The sequence below is a fragment of the Kogia breviceps genome, chromosome 5 (genome assembly GCF_026419965.1).
Source record: "Kogia breviceps isolate mKogBre1 chromosome 5, mKogBre1 haplotype 1, whole genome shotgun sequence".
Taxonomy (NCBI): Eukaryota; Metazoa; Chordata; class Mammalia; order Artiodactyla; family Physeteridae; genus Kogia; species Kogia breviceps.
Window position 1 is genome coordinate 97,141,575 of NC_081314.1, and position 20,483 is coordinate 97,162,057.

At 36.1% G+C, this 20,483-nt stretch overlaps 1 protein-coding gene across 2 annotated transcripts in view; it reads left to right on the forward strand.

Annotated features, from left to right (window-relative positions):
• The window catches only part of LOC131757746 (SCAN domain-containing protein 3-like), a 721,112-nt gene that overhangs the window by 526,600 nt on the left and 174,029 nt on the right, over window positions 1-20,483 (forward strand). The window lies entirely within an intron of this gene.

Genomic DNA, 20,483 nt, shown 5'->3' on the forward strand with positions numbered 1-20,483 from the left:
TCTTCACAGTTGTTGACATGACTTAAAATTAAATAATTGTATGAAGTTGTCATTAAACTTTTGTCTCCCATTTAAGTAGAAAATTTTTCTTTCCTGAGATAAACATATACCTCAAAGTGATATGACTTATATTGGTAGTAAAAGGAGAGTCACCTTCACAACCAATTTGACATCACAATTACCTGGTGTGATTTAGGGAGCATCAAAAGGACCTAGCCTTCCTACTCGTAAATAATATTATGGCTGTGACACAATGCCTGAAATAACCATAATTACTCACTCCTATAGTTTAAGTAATAAGTGCTGCTGTTACAGTAAAAAGTTAACTTACAGAGGAAACTTGTTTGATAGTTCGCCGGGCAGTATGGCATTTAAATAATGAACATAAGTCAGATAAATTTGAAAAGAGGAAATGAATTCAAAATACATAGAGAATGGTTCTATGGTAACCCAAGAGCATCATGAGGACACAACTCTCATAAGTTGTTCCTGGATTATAGTTGGTACTAAATATAAACTCACCAATTTCCCCTAGTACCCATTCTGAATAGAATGCTCTTAGTGTTGCTACTGACTGGAGATTGACAGTAGGTCATTCAAGAACTTCCTAAAATTCCATCAATCAAATACCACTTTACTAATTTTGTCATATCTGATAAAGCAATATGGACACTTCTTTGGCACCAAGAAAGTGATACACTGAAGTACAGAGTAACTTCAAGAAGCCTCAGGTAGGAGAAGGGAATGAACCAATGTACTCTAGAAATTTAAAAAGTCATTTTTTAAAATTTTAAATAATCAGTTTTGTTATTTGTATGAGCTTGCATCTAATATTATCACTGTTACAAAAAAAACATATTCAAAAGCATAATCTCAAATTAGAGTTGGACAAATGGGAGCTACTATTCTAAAGCTTAAAGCGTTCTTAAATCATAATATTTTAAAAATATCAGAGCCTCCAAATTTTAAATCTCCATGGTTTGTTGAGTCTGGTCTATTGAGCTCAGTTTTGGCCCAGTTCCCACACATCACAGCTTCCTTTAACATTTCAATTTTGCAACATGTGGTTCATGCTTCTTTTCACCTCTGCATAAAATGAGCTAACCTATCATTTTAACTATGTATCCCTCAGGGTATTTTTGTCACTCAGTAAATATTATTTAAAGCTAAAGATGATACTTTTCAAACATCCATCTGTAGAATATAACATACATTGGTCATTTGGATAAATGTCAAAGCTTATTTTTTTTAATATTCTTTTTCAGTTTCTCTTAAAGTGAAAAGGAAAATTGAGTTCAGCCATCTTTCCATATTTAACTCTTGTTCTTTCTCACCTTTCTCATGCCTCTTGTTATAATCTGTCCTGTTTTGTCTTTAGGTTTTTTCTTTTATCTTTTTCCCTCACCTTGTACTTTCCTGGGTGTCTTCTGTTTACATAGTTTCTAAACTGAATCCATTACTACTGCAGAAAGTAAATTCTTTTTAAAATACTATAATTTTGCAAGGAATTTTTTTTACAATTTTTTATGAAAACATCATGATATTTGTGGGAAAAATTTAATACAGTAAATTGGGTAGAGCAAATCTACTGAATAAGAACAAATAAAACATTAGGCTACTTCAGCTTGGAAGCACAGAGTTTAAACAGTGACTGTATTCATTTCATAAATATTGATTGAGTACCTTTTATATTTCAGATCCTGTATAGGTTTTGATATAGAACAGTGAACAAAAGAAATACAATTCCTGCTCTCATGGAGCTTGTATTCAAGTATCAGTAAAAAGTATGATGATATTTCTGGTCATAGGTTTAGAGAGTGTGAAATGTATATAATTGGGAATAGGGGTATTTGAGAAGAAAACAATACAAAATTAGAGATACAAAGTTGGATATATAAATATTTATTTAAAACTAGAAAAAATTCACAAAATTAAAAAAATTTAAAGCTGTTACATGCCACAGGCATTATAAAATTCAGGAAAATAATAACACTTCTACTAATAAACTGACATACAACTATGACACTTTTTTCCCTAAAATTTTGGCTGTATACTTTTTATAGCCTCTTCATACATTAATGATTGTATACCATTTTCTGTAGAGAGTATAGAAAAAAACTCAGGCTTTTGTCTACAATGATAGAAATAAGTTTGTTTTATTATTGATAGTTTAGAAAAGTTTCAGTTTTACAGCTCACTGAGAAATGTAATGCTAAGGTGCAATTTATTACAAAAGGATGAAAAATACATGATTCTTTACACACTGACATACTCCATGGTACAACTACAGGTTTGTTCTCTAAAAATTTAGGAATTCTAATCACTTCTATATAATCAAATGAAAAGATCTATTTATTGTGCATTTATAGTAATAGATACTATATTATTGGGTATATGTGCAGTAATAAAAAGAGTATTTTCACTGAATAAGCATGAGGGAAAACTGAGTCTTCTACTTAAATGTTTACATATCTGATGATTGGGAGAAGTTCTCACATACCACATCCCAAACCTGTTTCTCTTCCATAGCCCACATATTTCTAGTGCTTGGTACTGTAGGACTCATTCATCTCACAGCCTGACTCCTAACCATGCACCACGCATAACCACTGCATAACCATGCATAACTCATGTGCTTTAGCACCATGGGAGGCTAACACTAACTCAATCCTTCATGGAAGGGAATGTGAACCACATATATAACTCTCATTAAGCCCAAACTAAATGTATCTCCAGTGAAATTTCCACTTAGTTGAATTTACCCTTAATTGGATTCCGGGACACGAGGGGAAGTGTGCTCAAAGGAAAGTCAGAGTGGAAAGAGGCAGTTGTCTTATACAATTGTGGCTAGAGTCTACGTCTCCATATTTTACAAAAGCATTGCTAGAGCTGAGCTTTGTAAGAAGCTTGAGCAAGTGAGAGGCTCTGGGGTTTCAGCTACATTAGATTTACTGTAAATCTGTTTCTGTGGTCATGAATGAATTGAACAAAGCTGTTTTATTTTTCTAGAGCTGACATTTCCAGAGATACAGCATTAGTCTTACCTATCCAAGGTAAACTCAGTCATATCAAGTTTAACACTTAGTATCATTCAGTTAACCTAGCATTTTCCTGGGTGAAGCTCTCTGGAAGTGATTATATATGACTCTTGCATTAGAGGAATATGGATCCAGAATTGTCCTCTATCCACACTAGCCTCCACTGACAGTACCATCCCGCTTGGTTCCCATTATCATATATTTGCACCCATTGTTGCTACACGTGGTGTCCAAGTTTATTCTACATACACTCTGAATCTGCTCTGAACCCGGTGGCTCTCTTTCAGCCACTTTCAAGGTTCTCTCAAATGTTATAGATACAATTCAGGTGTTTCCCTTCCCCACAATGGGTGGTGCTGACAATAACATGCTGCCTGTGACCCCACTCACCATCCCCATCTCTCAGCACTTGCAATTCCACTACTTTATCAACTCAGTTGACGAGGAATATGTCTAAGAAGCTAGTAGTCTTTCCGGTCTTTGCTCTGAGATGCTTTCTGTGCTCTTGGATTCCCTTTAACCTCTTAGAGTTTCTAATACATTTGCTCCTCTAAGTCTTGGCCTGGAAATTTGGACACTGGGTCTCCATCTCAGCTTAGTTTTACTATTCAAATCAACCTTCTTTCATAGGCAAGTCAAACTTTTATCTCCTTCTAGGATAGATCTAATTCTTAGGATGCATCCTACATTCTTTCCAATTCTGTCTATGTCTACTAGTCAAGATTTAAGAAATTAAAAATCATTTTTTTTTCTGTGAAGCATCTACTTTTGCAGTTGAAAGTCCTGATTTCAGAATATGTTTCTCTGACATTAATTTAAAAGTATCTGTGGGAGAGTTTAATGGATTTTTTCCTGGACATTAAATACTTTTCCTATTAGGCAACGAATGACACTGGAGTAATTAGTGGGGTGTCTTGGAACCATAAAACAGTGTGGCCATAAAAATGTCTCTGTTTAAAATTTACAAGCCTTATCCTGCTATGACTAAAAGTGATGAAAATGAGCAGTTTTAACAAATGCTAATATATTAAATTTTGTACAAGAAGATACCTTTAAAAATATTGCAACAAGAAAAAACTATGGAGATACATTTAAAATGTATAACATGAAATACTACTTCAACTAGGTAATAACACTGAAAAGACTTGTTTTTATCAAAATTAAAATAGCTTTGTTCTGATTGTAAAATCACTTCATATTTATTTTTAATATATCATATAATACTTTATAAAATTGCCCATAATTCCACTACTGAAAGATAATGCTAATATTTAATGCTCTTATTCAAAATTTGTAGAATTTCTTATTCCAAGAGCTAGGATAGACAGAAAGTGAAAATAAATGTACAAGTTCTTACAGCTGTTTACAGATGAAAGTAATGGGTCTATAAATGGAAAATGGAATATGTTTTACCATAAGTAATAACTATTATGACTTTCCTTCAGCTTATATTGACAATGTAGTCTTGGGCTGACCCACAGTCAGCATAAAATGGTTAATCAACAAAGCTCTGAGGAATATGGTGAAAGAGATTATTTGAAGGTATCAGATAGATGAATTGTTCACAAAAAGAGGGGGGATTCTTTTTATAACTTGAGCTGGAAATTGCCCCAAACTCCAGGGTAGTTTTTATAACTCTTTCACTGTCCCAGACAAAGATAAAATGAAGAGAGGAAATATGGGGGCAGTACGATGAGATAGGAAAGAAAAAAATCCTGGGAAGTCTGGCAGCTATCTTGGGCCACTTTGGAAAATATATTTTGGAGGACAAACATTTTCATGCTTCAGTGTTACACAGATCTCTAGAGAAGTAGCAAGTTAGGAAAGGCAGTAAATTGAACTTAAGCAAGAAAGTTGATGACAACTCTGAACTCAAAGTCTGGCTTTTGAACAGTTGTAAAAAACAATATTGAAGGGCTTCCCTGGTGGCGCAGTGGTTGAGAATCCGCCTGCCGATGCAGGGGACATGGGTTCATGCCCTGGTCTGGGAAGATCCCACATGCCGCGGAACGGCTGGGCCCATGAGCCACGGCTGCTGAGCCTGCGCGTCCAAAGCCTGTGCTCCGCAACGGGAGAGGCCACAGCAGTGAGAGGCCCACATACGGGAAAAAACAACAACAACAACAACAACAATATTGAAAAAATATCTCTCACATATTCATATAAAAGCCCAGAAACTCAAATATGCCTGCTCCAAAATAGTCTGGAATGACATGTGGAATAACAAACCAAGTCTTGTCATGATGATGGTGAGAAGGTCTCATCAAGGCAGGACAGAAATAATCCTTTTAGCTTCAGCTAGTTTGGGGTGTTAAAAGTTCTTTATGTAAAATTAAAATCAGTATCACACACTATGAAACATTTATAGGACATAACAATGTATGATATAATTTTATGATTAATGAAAAATGTAGAAAGTAAACCTCAGAGAAAGTTAGGCATAGAAGGGTATGTATGACCTGAAGTTTTTGTGGAAAATATCTTCAAGCAAGTGTTATTTGAATAGGACCTGAGAGTTGGAGAGAACTGATAACTAAAATAGCTTTAGAAGACTTTCAAAGCAAACAAAATTAAATTGTACAGACGAACATACTGTAATGTGAAGCAAGGGATACATGACAGATAGTGAGAAAGAAAATAGGTAGGTAAGGTGAGTCAAGCAATTTTTGAATAGTAAAAAAAAAAAAATTAGTGTTGGGTCAGGATTTTACTCTTAGACCTAATCCTAACTTTCTGGTTGATTTTAGGCAAATCTCTTATCTGCATCTCATTTTCTTTCTATGTAAAATGATGTTAGACATGGCAGTTCTAAAATTTGATGTACATGATAATAAAAACTAAAATGTATTAAATTCTTACTCTGTGAGCAGAGCATGCTTTTAGCATCCATTTCATACTTTCAACTTTATGAGACAGACTATGTTATTATTCCTATTTTAGATGTAGCAAAATTGATTATTGAAAAAATTATTCAAGCTTATTTTATAGCTAGTTGATTAGGAAAAAAATATGATGAAAGTAGAAAATTTTAAGGAAAATGAGTCAAGGTATTGTGTATAGCAATCAGTATATGATGCTGGAAAATTTGTAGGGAAGCAATTAGTTAAGAGCATATTCTAGAAATAAACACATGGATTGATGAGAGATTAAAATTAGGAGGTAAAAGTGGGAACACAGAGGAAAGATTTAGTCTAGGAGATATTTCAATGAGTCTTATTGACAAATTGTATGGATGCAAAAAAGAAGACTGGCAGAATGTGGCTTTGAAGTCAGGAATGCCTGAACTCCGACACTTTCTCTCTGGATCTTGAATATGTGCTTAACCTCCTTGAAACTTAGTTCCCTCACCTATAAAATAAGAGTCAGGTTACCTACCATGTCGGTTGTTTGAAGGATGAAATTAAATACCATACAATGTGCCAGTGCTATCCCTGGAATTCCTTAATTTCTAGCTATTAACATCATGCTGATGGCAGGTTTGGAATTTTCATCAAAGCATATTATTAACTGAGATACTAATGATACCACTTATTATGTATAGTATCAACAATAAACATTTACTGAGCATTTCTTGTAAAATACAAAGAAGCATGTGATGCTGACCCTTTATATTAATGTTTCACAATTTTCCAGCAAAGATAAGTAAAGTACATAAAGAGAAAACAAAAAGTCAAACCACCATAAGATAATGCAATAAGAGAATTACAGAGTACAATGAGAATTGAGAAATGAAAGAGCTTACTTTTGGCTAAGGGATGAAGAGCATAAAACCATGATCTAACTCTTAGAAAATGAGTAGAATTTCAACATACAGAGATGGGATCATACCAGGTTTTTGGACTAGAGTGAAAAAAGACACATTATTAGGAAAATGACAGTAACACTCTGGTTAAGGTGGCTAGTGTATATTGGGAGAATAATAGAGGGAAAGTTATACATAGTTTGCAGATGGTTTTGAGTGATAGGCCAGTACTGAATTTTATCCTTCAAGAAGTAGGGAAGGAGGTGACATTTTTAAAAACAGAATGACACTATAAAATTGGTGATGTAAGAAGATTAACAGACTAAAAAAATTGAAATTGTGGTACTGGGGCAAGGTAATATAATTGGTGAATTCAAGATAAAAAATATAACTATTTTTAGCCATATGCTTTAAAACAAGGATCCTTTATTTGAGGAAAAAAATTCACCCCTTGTAGTTGTGTTCCCTCTAAAGATTGATCTTTTGTCTCCTTTATAACCAACTGTTTCTAAGGGTAAACCCAGAGTCCCAGATATATAACTGATACCAAAATTCTAAGAAAGGCTGAGAAGGCTACAAAGAAAACCAGGAGTCCAGTGAGATAGGTGCATATGAATTTGTGTGGATAGTATTTTGTTAAGTTGGGATTCTTTTTTTTCTGGAGGCTCTTAGGCCAGGAATGTCCTCTATTGTTCTAAAAACATGTTATTCAGAGGAGAGCAGACAAAGAAGGAAAGTAGATGCATTATAGCATAGTCGTTCCTTCTCAGAAATCCTGGGTTCAAGTCCCAGCTTGCAGTAGTTCTATAATAAAGGACAAGCTGCATAATTTCTCTGTACTCCAACGTTATCACCTTTAAAATAAGGATAATAATACTTCATAGGGATATTGTGAAGACCGAATGACAAAATTCATTGAATCAACTAGAAGGATATCTACCACATGGTAAATATGACATGATATTTAGCTTCTGTTGTCTTTAGTATCAATTCTTTTTAGGTAGAATCCATTGTAATTGTTCAAGGATATGTTAATTATAGTTCAGACCAAAATGTTTAACAGTAGAACTGAAAAAGTTGAGAATAAAGAATATTTTGGTAACAAGCCAGTGGGGTGGGGGGGTGGGGGCTGGCAGTTAAGATGATTTGGAATAAATAAAAAAGAATAATAGCCCTTGAACTCATAGAACTGAGAAAAAACTAAAAACTGTAGAGCCAGTCCTAAAAATCTACTAGTCCTAAAATCCTCTAAAATACAAACTTGTGACTGGGGTTAGTGCTTGGAAATTGAGCGACAGATAGGGAATTACTGTGGAATGCAGCATAGTCAGTTTGCTGTGGAAAATGAAATCGAAATAACCTAGAGGATGGAACAGAGTCTTGAGTAACACCCAGATGTACAGAATGCATTAAGAAAAAGCGAAAAGATGGGACCAGAGGATTAAATGGAAATCAAAAATATGCTCTTTGAAAAGCCCAAATAAAAAAAATAAAATCTCATAAAATAAAATATGGTGATTTACATGGACTTAGTGTTCATTGCTTCAAGTTCAGGGAAATGGAGACTGAAGATAAAAAATAACTGGGGTTGGAAATTACCAGGCAAATGATGTCCCTTAAACACACAATATTATTAGTCATGTGAAACAAAGTCAGATATGGAGGAATATGTGGCGAATAGATAATAAGAAATAGAGGTCCAGTCATCTTTGCAAAAGTGAAGTAGGCAGAATCTGGATTTAATGGTAGCATTTAAAAATTTTTTGTGGAATATTCTGAAAAAAAAAAAGAAAAAAATAAACCCACTGGGCTAGAGCTTGCTTGATACTGGATACCATGAATTTGCAGTAGGCAAGATCCACATGATTTTCTGTTCCGCAGCCCTGGCCAATAAAGGAGAAAGCAGACCAGGGGGTAATCCAAGGTTCAGATGGGTGCCCTCTGAGTTAAAAACCATGAGACAGTCTTAGGGAGTAGCAAATATGGCATGAAAATAGATGTTCACAGAAGCAAATTAGCACCCAAATAAGCTCTAGAACTGGTCTTACTTCTTTTGAAATAGAACCAAGCAATGTCCTGGCAGCATACATTATAGTGGTAGATGCCTGATGTTTTATAAGCAACTTGATTGCTTCTTAAAGTTGGCTTTAAGCCTGAAAAGAATATGCATTTGGAGTCTAAGAGGGAACCAGTTGCAGACGAACTATAGCAATTAATTCCATGTTTAGCCCTCTGCTAACCCTTTTAGCTGTCTCAGCCTGACAGTCTGCATTTGGCAAGGGAGTTGCTCTGTCTGCTTTGCCCTCTTGGCAAGGCAGCCATCTGGCCAGTTGCACCTGTTTCCAACAGTCCTACTACTCCCATGAGCCCTATGTTGGTTTAAATGAAGTGAGAGCTAATGGGACTTGAATTACATGTGGAATGGGACGGAAATGTGTGAAAAGGAGGGCTAAGCAAAGCCAATTAGCTAACCTGGAATGGATAAACTAAACTGAGTAATTGGAAAGAATGGCAGAACAAGGTTAGACAAAACAGCAACCAGGATGATGAATGTTCTTCGAAAAAAGAAGCTGACAAGTTCATGGTCTGGGGGGAAAAACAAAACTCCATCTGCCTATTCAAGTGGCTCCAGCTTCTCATTCATATTAAAGATAATTCTGAACTGTGCTCTAGCAGCATTGCTGAAAGAAATTGCTTCAGGGAACAGGCTTCCTCTCTCCTAACCTCTGCTTGATGACTTGGGGTACATAATGAGCGCGGTGGTGCTGTCAGAGGAGCAAAATCGGTACCTAGAAGAGATTAAATTGAATGTAGGGGAAGCCTCCAAAATAACATATCTTTCCTCCTTGCAGAAACAATGATGATATTTTAACGTAAAAATTGCTGAAATAGTCTAGATGGGAATTTTGCTTCATTGTATATATCGTTTTGGACTTTTTCAATCTCTTCGCACTACTTACTGTTTTAGCCATACCTGCTGCCCCACCCCCTGTTTGTACTAGTTCACACTAGCAAAATATATGTCGCAGGATTAGAATTCCTATTGTTTTCTATACTGGAATACTGAGGATTGTATGACATGGTTATGTACCATACATGATATATACACTACTATAATAGTTTGTGAAATTTCACAACTTTATAATAGTTCTGTCTATGAAATAATTAACCTTAGATGCCCAGAATATTAAGACAGAAACCTTTTGAAATTACTTGCCCCAGAAGTTAATCAGCAAAAAACATAGTATATTGAAATTCAATGCACACGTGCACATGTATATATGTTCAACTATCTAATTCATTGCTAATTTTTCCTCAAAACTAACAAGTTACCAAAAAATAACTACATGTCTTAAATTTAGATTATTTTTGTTAATCAGCATGTCTCTGAGCTAAATATTTCAGAAAAAAAATGGAAAACTATTTTCTATGATTCCAAAGTTATACAACAAATCCACACGTGCCCCTACATTTACTGAGTTTTGCTTCTTCATGAATGGCCCGGGAAAGAGTGAATAAATTCTTTTAGAAAAGCTCAGTTGTGGCAAAACATAGACATTTTTCCTATTTTCAGACATTTTCTGTTTACTCTATAACTCGTATAAACATTTGGGCACTTATCAAAATTAATCATTTTGGTACAAGGGAAAAGTTTTAGAATTTGAAGAGGCCAACTTTCAGTGGATGTGTATGTGTGTGTATGTTTTTGTGTTTAATGCCAGATACTGCAGATAGTAGGGCATGAAGTTGGTGATTTTATGTCTATCTTCACATTCTATTTCTGTACTTCAAGTCTCCAACTCTGAAGATTTTCATGTGGGTATCATGGTAGCATATGATAAAACTCAGAGAGATTAACAAAAAGTCATACAGTGGTCTTCTCTGGGGTAGTTTGAGCTATACAGGTTTTGCTTTGTGTTTGTCCTTCATATGAACTCCTGAAATACATTTAATAAATAATGAAAAAGAGTACTATTAAAGTTTATAGAAACCACTATAATAAAGAAAAATTATTTTGACTTCAGGAATCTTCCACTCAGAGATTATCTTCTCTTTACTGGCCCATCATTCATACACACACACACACACACACACACACACACACACACACACACACACATAAAATTGCTAAACTGACATTGCTTTTAAATTGGTCTAATGTGTTTCTTTTATCAATGACATAAAAAGAAGGCCTTGATTTAGAAGTGATAGCAGCCACCTAAGAAAAATTTCATTTATTCACTGTAAAGATCTCAAAATAACCCTACTCTATCTGGGATACTCTGTAGAAGGAAATAAAATGAGATTAACTGGGCTAAATGCCAAGAGCAAGCAGTAATTAGACAAGCCCAGAAGAGGTGCCAAACCTACACTACCATAAAAAAGTTAAGAGAGACACTGAAATGGCACTGTGAACACTGCATCTGAATTTCACGTTTTTCAAGATTCAAAGATTTCATTAACGTTAGGGAGAATTGCCATGTAATAAAATACTTGTTTACAGGCTTAAATTCAGGTTTGAAAGAACTTAATGTAGATGTGTCGATTAGTCAGGATACTTAAACTCAGAACTATATGAATTTTCTTTGTAAATTCTTGCTTATTTTCTGCAACTCACCTCTTCTCTGTATTTGTAGATTTGAAACTCTCTCTCCCTTTAGCTATTATAAGAGATGAATTCTGTGATGTTAATGAAAGAATTTGTAGAATTTGAACTTCACAAAAGCATATTATGATTATCATCATCTTCATATTTCAAAAACTTCTTCCAGACACAAATGGGGCCTCAAAATAGAAACAAAATGAGACAAAGGATTAGTTGACTTGCAAATGAATTGGGAATTGTTTTAGAGAGACAGCTGTATATCTACCAGTAGATCATGTTATTTCAAGCATGGGATTGGCTTGAAGACAGTATACAGAATTTAGAAATTAACTGCAGTAGTGCCAATCCTACTTTTGCCTGTGGGGAAGGAGGGCAAGATGGATATATTTAGTAGTTTTGCATAGAAAACTTCATTGCTTCCATGCCTCCTGGTAATTGTGCATCTCTTTGCTTCTCATTCTTCAAGAAAATGGAGGCTTTACAAACATATCTTCCTCTATCATTCCACCAAAATTAGTAGTAATAATAATGAAGGTGATGATGTTGATACCACGAAGAGAACAAAGCCACCACTAGACATGGATGGAGTGCACAGGTTAATAGAGAGCTGCTACATCACAGACCCAGGGCCAACATTTGGCAAAGCATATGTGAGGGTACCAAAACCAATGGCTTGAAAATCTACAGTCATACAAAAACCTTTATAACAAGGGCCTAGAAATATAAGAAGCTGACATCCCAACATAAATGATGTGGAACAAGGCAATGTTCTAATAAGAACTGCTTCATTAAGTGCAGTGGTTAAGGGTTGTTGTCAGTTGTTCAGAAGAGAGGAACTCAAGACTGAAATCCAAATCCGGTGTACTAATTCTTTACTTCATTCTGTATGAGTATTTCGTAATCTCCCCCAACAAAATGTCATCCCCACAACGTCTTAATTTAAATACCTTTAATCTCCATTACTAAACATATCTTATCTAGTAAAACCAATGCAACTGTTACAGTTAAGTTTCTAGTTTCCAATGTAGGAAAAAACAAGTAAGGAGTACCACTTTTCAAATTGTCTTTCAAAGCTTATATTCATTAGATATGGGGCATAACAAAAAAATCCAGAAGACTCTTCTAATGTAAAGATGTAAAACATTATAGTCAAGATTGTGGTGATAGAGCGTATTTTAGAAGCCAAAGCTATTAGATGGTATCAGTTCCCACCTTTGGCATATCTAGACATATCTGAGAGCCACAAAAATGTTAAGTCCAGAGGTACCATTTTTTCACTCCAGTTTGCCATGAAACAATTTCTTAGTCAGGCTCTCTAGCCAGAGATTTCTCTGATGTCACCGGATGAAAAGCAGAATTACCAATAAACCTATCATTGGTAATACCATCAACTCATATTGCTTCTAACCACTGAAGACAGTTTCTTTATTAAATCCCAGTCCTCTTTTTGAACTAGATCTTTTTCATAACCAATCAACTGACAAATGAAGCCTCACATTGTTTAGAAAACTATGCTTGTCATGGAGCCTACCTTGGTCAGACTATCCCCCCAGAGAGTCCCATTCATCAGGCCTTGTCAAGTTGCATTCATTACTCAGCCTCATTAATGCCACCTCACAGGATGCAGCACTACATCCCTCCTGGAACTGCCTGATAGACTGCTCCTCCCTGCACAGATTTCTCAGGGGCCCTTTGAGAAGTGCTTTATTGAGGGCTCTGGTGAAGGAAGTAGCACCTTAATGAAAGACATGTACCAGGGCATAATTAACTTCTACTGCAGCCCATTGCTGTCATACTTTCATCGATTTGTCACCTATGAGGATGACGACTAACTTTTCTCAACCGAAAGCACAGGTGATATGAGGAACTAAGTAAAAATAGAGGAGGAGTGATTTCAAAAGCCGTTTTAATAGAAATGTTTTATATTCTATTGGCTGAAAGAGGAACCAGTCCTGGATCTCTCAGTTGGTGTAGTTAGATTAAGGAAAAGAGCCTCAGGAGAACAGAAAGCAAAGTCAGAACAAAGGCCAGAGATTATCAAGAAAATCATTTCGCACAAGAGGTAAATGTTTATTTGAATTGTGACAAATACTGTTAGTAGTAGATCAAGATGTCATAGATTTAAGCTCTTTGTCATTGCAAATACTCTAAACACAGAGTTTGAATGGAGGATCACTTAAGATATGACAATGTATCCTGGAATTAAAGGTGACAGGAATGAAAAGCAGAGATTGATGACAACTGTTCTCCTTTACAAAGCTCTCTACTGTTCTTTTCTTATTTTCCTAGTGTCAGCTTCTTTGAAAGAATTAAAATAAGTGAAAAGATTATTTATTTACACCTGCTTTAAAATGCTACACAGACACATGCACACACACACACTCCCCATTCAGCATTGTTCCAGAATTATATGCAGCTTCCGCTCTTGTCTAATTGCCTTTGCAGAGCAACAAAAGAAGTAAATGACTTTTTTATTTTCTTACTAAGCTATAAATCAGATTCCTGTCAGCCATGGTGGCATCTGTGGGGGTAGGGCCCCTTTAGAATGACAGTGTCCAATTTCCAACAAACATTGCTGTTATCCCCAAGGAAAACAGAATTCAGAGGATCTGTGAGATAGCACATGGCCAAATAATCTGATGGTTTGGTTACTTTTGGACAGTACAATATCTATTTAGTATTAATAGTGGTAGGCTATATTTCTATCCAGGTGGAATTCACAGTTTAAAAGGGCAGGTTTAAAACATCAAGTGCTAAGCCTACGTAAAAGTAGTGTGTCTAGTCAAGGGCTCTCAAAAAATCTATAATTATCTGGAAAGCCTTGTTGTCGAGATTTTCTTTATTATTTATGGAAGAATATTATTTTTATCCCAATTTTTAGGATCCCTTTTTTTACTTTTAAAAAGACTTTCCACTGAATGTTTATACCCACACACAGTCTTATTAAAATTCCAAAATCTAAGAGCTCCCAAATCTTAGAATTTATTTTAATTTGTTTGGTGGTAAACTGCCCTAACATGAACCAAATAGCAGTGAAACTTCATGTGAACTTATATGAAGATCTTCATATTCTTTATTTTTCCACTTAGTGTGAATACTGATATACTGCATCCCAGCATCTTTGATCATAGGACACTGATCCAGGCTTAGAAGGGATATTATGTAATACATAGTAAATGCCCTGCCTTACCTTTGTCACATTGGAAAAGTGCTAAAGTCTGAAATATTTGTCTCCAAGGAATCCGGTGATTGTAAAACTGTATTCTAGTCTCATTCTACCACCTGACCCTGGTTTTTCTCATAATTATAATTATATGTTTAGGTTGGAAACTTATGTTTTTGTGGGGGGTTTTTTTGCTGTAATAAAAACTACTTCTGCATTTTCGATTCTTTCTAGATCCATTCCTTATCTAACGAAGCCTCAGACTAGCCCTTAAAAGTATTGTATGAAAGAGATTTTTAAAAGATTAATTGTAGAAATTCTGAAATAGGTAAGTGGACCTGGACCTGAGATCGTTCAAAAAGCCAAGAGCTGCCTGCTTCATAAAGACAGAATTAGTCATGTTTCATCCACCACTGACTAAAGAAACTACAAGAAAGAATGCAGCCTGCCAGAGGCTAAGGTTGTAAACAGTCAGACACCAGAAATTTAAACTTAAGCCTGGTCATTCATAAGTAGATGAAGTTCACATTACACTATCCATGGTATGGAATGCTAACCTAAGAAATCAATACAAATACTGGTCCAAAACACTACTATTGGTTTTTTATTGCTGTGTAACAAATTACCACCAACTTAGTGGATTAAAACAATACCTTTTTATTAACTCACAGTGCTCTAGGCCAAAAGACCTGGCAGACCGAGCTTGGTTCTCTGCTTACAGTCATATAAGGCCAGAATCAAGGTGTCAGCTGGGCTGAGCTCTTATCTGGACATCCTGGGGAAGAATCTGCTTTGATGCTCATTCAGCTTGTTGGCAGAATTAAGTTCCTTGTACATGTAGAGTTGGGGTACTTGTTCCTTTTCTATCTTTAATTACATCTGACAAAATTCTTTGCCAATACGTCAGTGTTCAACCAGAGAAACAGAAGAGATGTATATTAAGGGATTTATTGCTAGGAATTGGCATATGTGAGTGTGGGGATTGGCTAGGAAAGTCTGAAATCCATTGGACAGCTTGGCAGGAAGGGCAGGCTGGAACGGTTGTCCACAGGCAGAATTTCTTTTGAGAAGTCTCAGTTCTGCTCTTAAGGCCTTTAGCCTGATTAAATCAGTCCCACCCAGACTAGCTAGGATAATCTTGCTAACTTAAAGTCAGCTAATTATGGACTTAATCACATCTACAAATACCTTCAGAGCAACTCCTAGATTACTCTTTCATTGAATAATTGGGGACTAAATCTTACCAAAGTTGGCATATAAATTGACCATCACATGTAATATAACATAATCATAAGGTAACATCAGGAGAAAAAGGTCATGGGGGTCATCTAGAATTCTGGCTACTGCACCACTGAAACTCCTATGGCCACAAAGGAAATAAACCACTCTACATGTCAGAGCACTTCAGATTCCCCAGAGGCCAAAGAGTCTTACTAAAAATGAACTCACTTTCAAAACAGTGTGTAACAGATGAGGAAACTATCACCTTAGGGGCAAGTTGGTAGATGCAACAAAGAGAGGAACTAACACCAATAAATGGAAACAATATTACAATCTAAAATGAAATATGAATACTCAAATGGTAAATGATTAAGACAATTTAAAAAAATAGAAATCACAATGAAAGTACTAAGCTGTGGGGAAGAAGAGCCAAGTTTAAGGTAGGAACAAATTCAACATTAAGAAATGAAATAGATAGCCCCTCAATTTAGAAGTAACAAAGAAAAAAAGTACATTTTAAAGACTGTTAGATGATATGTTCCACTGAAAAAAATAAACCAAGAGAAGGTGGGTTTGAAAAAAAAATCATAGAAAATATAGCTCAAAGAGATAAAGTTATGGGTCACCAAAAAAAGTAGTTTTGAATCATAGAGGATAGATCCAGTATGTCCAACGTGTGTCTGATAAAATTCTGTAAGAGAAAACGTGAGAGACAATATTGAAAACAAAAAGGCCCAGATTTTCTTGAGTTTAAGAAATATAGAACATCAACAATATAGAAATCTTTTTTTTAAAAAAAATTATTTATTTATTTGGTTGTGCTGGGTCTTAGTTGCAGCAAGCAGGCTCCTTAGTTGTGGCTCACCAGCTCCTTAGTTGTAGCATGTGGGCTCTCTTAGTTGTGGCTTAAGGGCTCCTTAGTTGCAGCATGTGGGCTCCTTAGCTGTGGCATGAGAACTCTTAGTTGCAGCATGCATGTGGGATCTAGTTCCCTGACCTAGGATTAAACCCTGGCCCCCTGCATTAGGAGTGTGGAGTCTTAACCACTGTGCCACCGGGAAAGTCCCAACAATATAGAAATCTTAAAAATATCTCAGAAAAAAATCATAAGATACATAAAAAAATAATAATTAGGGTAAAAGTAAAAATTTTCCCAGAGAACAATAAAATAATATTCTGTGCTGAGGTAAAATGATTGCTATGGACTCAGTTAAGAGAGAGGTAGAATAATACTTTCAGTCAAAGACTCTGACAGTTTATTACTTTCAAAATGTACTTTACTAACAAGGAAACTGAAACCAAATCAAAGAGTGGGTTGTAGGAGAAATGTGCAAAAGAATTGATGAAAATGTCTGTAAACTTACATAATCATTGACCAGTACTACTACTGCTACTACTATTACTACTAATATTAATAATAACCAATTGGGAAGAGGCAGTGGTTAATAACAAACTGAAAATAAAATACTGAAAATAAATAATCAGGAAGATGGGAAAATGGAATAAATACTACACAGTATTTCAAATAAATCATATCAACAGAAATACATCTTACAGTGTTGAATGAAAAAAAAGTTGAAGTAATGTAAAGTAACACTGAGTAAAGAAAGTAAGATGCAGAAGAATATGCATGGTGTTACACCATGCAGTTTTATTTTAAAAATACGCAGAACTATACAGAACATTGCTTTGGAGTTGTACATACATGATACAATATTTTAAACCATTTTTTTTTTTTTTTTTTTTTTTCCTGGTACGCGGGCCTCTCACTGCCGTGGCCTCTCCCATTGCGGAGCGCAGGCTCCGGACGCGCAGGCTCAGCGGCCATGGCTCACGGGCCCAGCCGCTCCGCGGCATGTGGGATCTTCCCGGACCGGGGCACGAGCCCGTGTCCCCTGCAACGGCAGGCGGATTCTCAACCACTGCACCACCAGGGAAGCCCATAAACCATTTTTAATAGAAGTATAGTTAATTTACAATGTTGTGTTAGCTTCAGGTGTACAGCAAAGTGATTCATTTATACATACATATATTCTTTTTCAGATTCTTTTCCATTATGTTATTATAGGACACTGAATATAGTTCCCTGTGCTATACAGTAGGTCTTTGTTGTTTATCTATTTTATATATAGTAGTGTGTATATATTAATCCCAAACTCCTAATTCATCTCTCCCCCCTCCCTCCCGCTATCCTCTTTGGTAACCATTAGTTTGTTTTCCATGTCTGTGAGTCTACTTCCGTTGTGTAAATAAGTTCATTTATATCATTTTTTTTAGATTACACAAATAAGTGATATCATATGGTATTTGTCTTTCTCTGTCTGACTTACTTCATTCATTTAATAGGATAATCTCTATGTCCATCCATGTTGCTGCAAATGGCATTATTTCATTCTTTTTTATGCCTGAGTAATATTTTTTTTTTAAAGTGGGTGGGGGGGCTTCCCTGGTGGCGCAGTGGTTGGGAGTCCGCCTGCCGATGCAGGGGATACGGGTTCGTGCCCCGGTACGGGAGGATCCCACATGCCGCGGGGCGGCTGGGCCCGTGAGCCATGGCCGCTGAGCCTGCGCGTCCGGAGCCTGTGCCCCGCGGCGGGAGAGGCCACAGCAGTGAGAGGCCCGCGTAACACCAAAAAAAAAAAAAAAAAAAAAAAAAAAAAAAAAAAAGTGGGTGGGAAGGAAGCACACCAACTTCAGGGTACTGTGTTTGTTTGGGAAGGGTGGGAAGGAAATGAAAACAGAGAGGGGTAAAAAAAAAGAGTCTTTGGTTTATCAACAGCATTTTATTTCTTTCTTTTTTTTTTTTTTTTTTTTTTGCGGTATGCGGGCCTCTCACTGTTGTGGCCTCTCCCATTGCGGAGCACAGGCTCCGGACGCGCAGGCCTAGCGGCCATGGCTCACGGGCTTAGTTGCTCCACGGCATGTGGGATCTTCCCGGACCAGGGCACGAACCCGTGTCTCCTGCATCGGCAGGCGGATTCTCAACCACTGCGCCACCGGGGAAGCCCGAGACTTATTTCTTAAAAAATAAAAACTTCTGGGGCTTCCCTGGTGGCACAATGGTTAAGAATCCTCCTGCCAATGCAGGAGACATGGGTTCGAGCCCTGGTCCAGGAAGATCCCACATGCTGCAGAGCAACTCAGCCTGCACACGACAACTACTGAGCCTGCACTCTAGAGCCCGTGAGCCACAACTACTGAGCCCATGTGCCACAACTACTGAAGCCAGTGTGCCTAGACTAGAGCCCATGCCCCGCAACAAGAGGAGCCACCACAATGAGAAGCCCGTGCACCACAACGAAGAGTAGCCCCCGCTCGCCACAGCTAGAGAAAGCCCATGTGTAGCAACGAAGACCCAACGCAGTCATAAATAAATAAATAAAATTATTTATTAAAAAAAAGAAACTGTTACAATTGTATTTCAGTAATCCATGCAAGAGATGACCTATGGCAGTGGCTCAAACAAAAAAAAAGAAAAAGAAAAAAAATTAGTGAGACCTTTCAAATGTAAAATCAGTATGACTTGATAATCAATTTTGTATGAGTGGCAAAGGAAAATGTTGAATCAAAAATGACTCTGAGTTTGTTGTCTTGAGAAATTAAATGAATGTTGATGCTTTCAATTTTCTAAAAGACAGAAAGTTGTAAGGTCTTGATAGAGTTGTCCAAAGGGTATCTGGAAATATGAATCTGGGTTGTAGATAGAGTTTGGGGTCAAATGAATGGATAGATAAATGGATGGATGAGTGGATATATAGATAGATGAATAAAAACCTCTATATCAGTTTATTCATTCTTCCTTTAATCCTTCAAGCTATCTGTTTGTCTTTACTTTCTAATGACCCTAATGGCCCATACTATTACATTCTAAATTTTCTTTTATATTAAATTATTTATTGGCATTTTATTTTTCTTTTGAATTTAGTTTTTGTACTTACAATATGTTTGTATTTTCTTGAAGCTTTTAAATGATAAAGAAGGAGCTATGAAAGGAGCTATAGATGATTATGAAGAGCATTAACATGGACTGTATAATATAAACATGGATTCATAAAAGAAACCTCATAACCACAAATAGCTGAATTTTCACAATTTGACTCAATTAGATATCCTTATAGTTAGAATTTCAACTTGAAGTTATTAATTTTCCCTTTCTACTGTCTTTAATTATAGAAAACTTCCACCAGCTTGTAATTTAGAGAAATTTGCTCTAACAAGGAAAGTTTATTTACCATATGGGTATTCTCCAGATTATAGTTTGTATGGATAGAAATTGATATAAACGATTGGAGAATAGAGTTCCTTGGAAAAAGTTAACATTGAAATTCATTACAAACCACGTTAAAATGCTCACATTCTCTAGAGTTGTAGGAATCCTTAAAAATCAACCTCTACTTTTTTCTGCATGTAATTTTATTAAATTTCCTCCTTCTCTTAAGAGTATTTCCCACATTTTTGCCTATTTGACATCTTTAGATCCTCCAGGTCTTTGTGAGTACTTACATTGCTCTGTGATGCCTTTCCCAACTTTCCAGGCAGAACTACATCAAAGTCTCCCACAATGCTGAATAGTAAATAGTAAATAACCACACACTTTTGGAAATGAACTTGATACTTGTCATCACTGTTTCTGTTAGCTCTTTGGGTAGGAATTGGGGTAATGCAATTCCTCTATGGCAATGGTAAGATGCTTAAAAGATGCTAATGACCCAA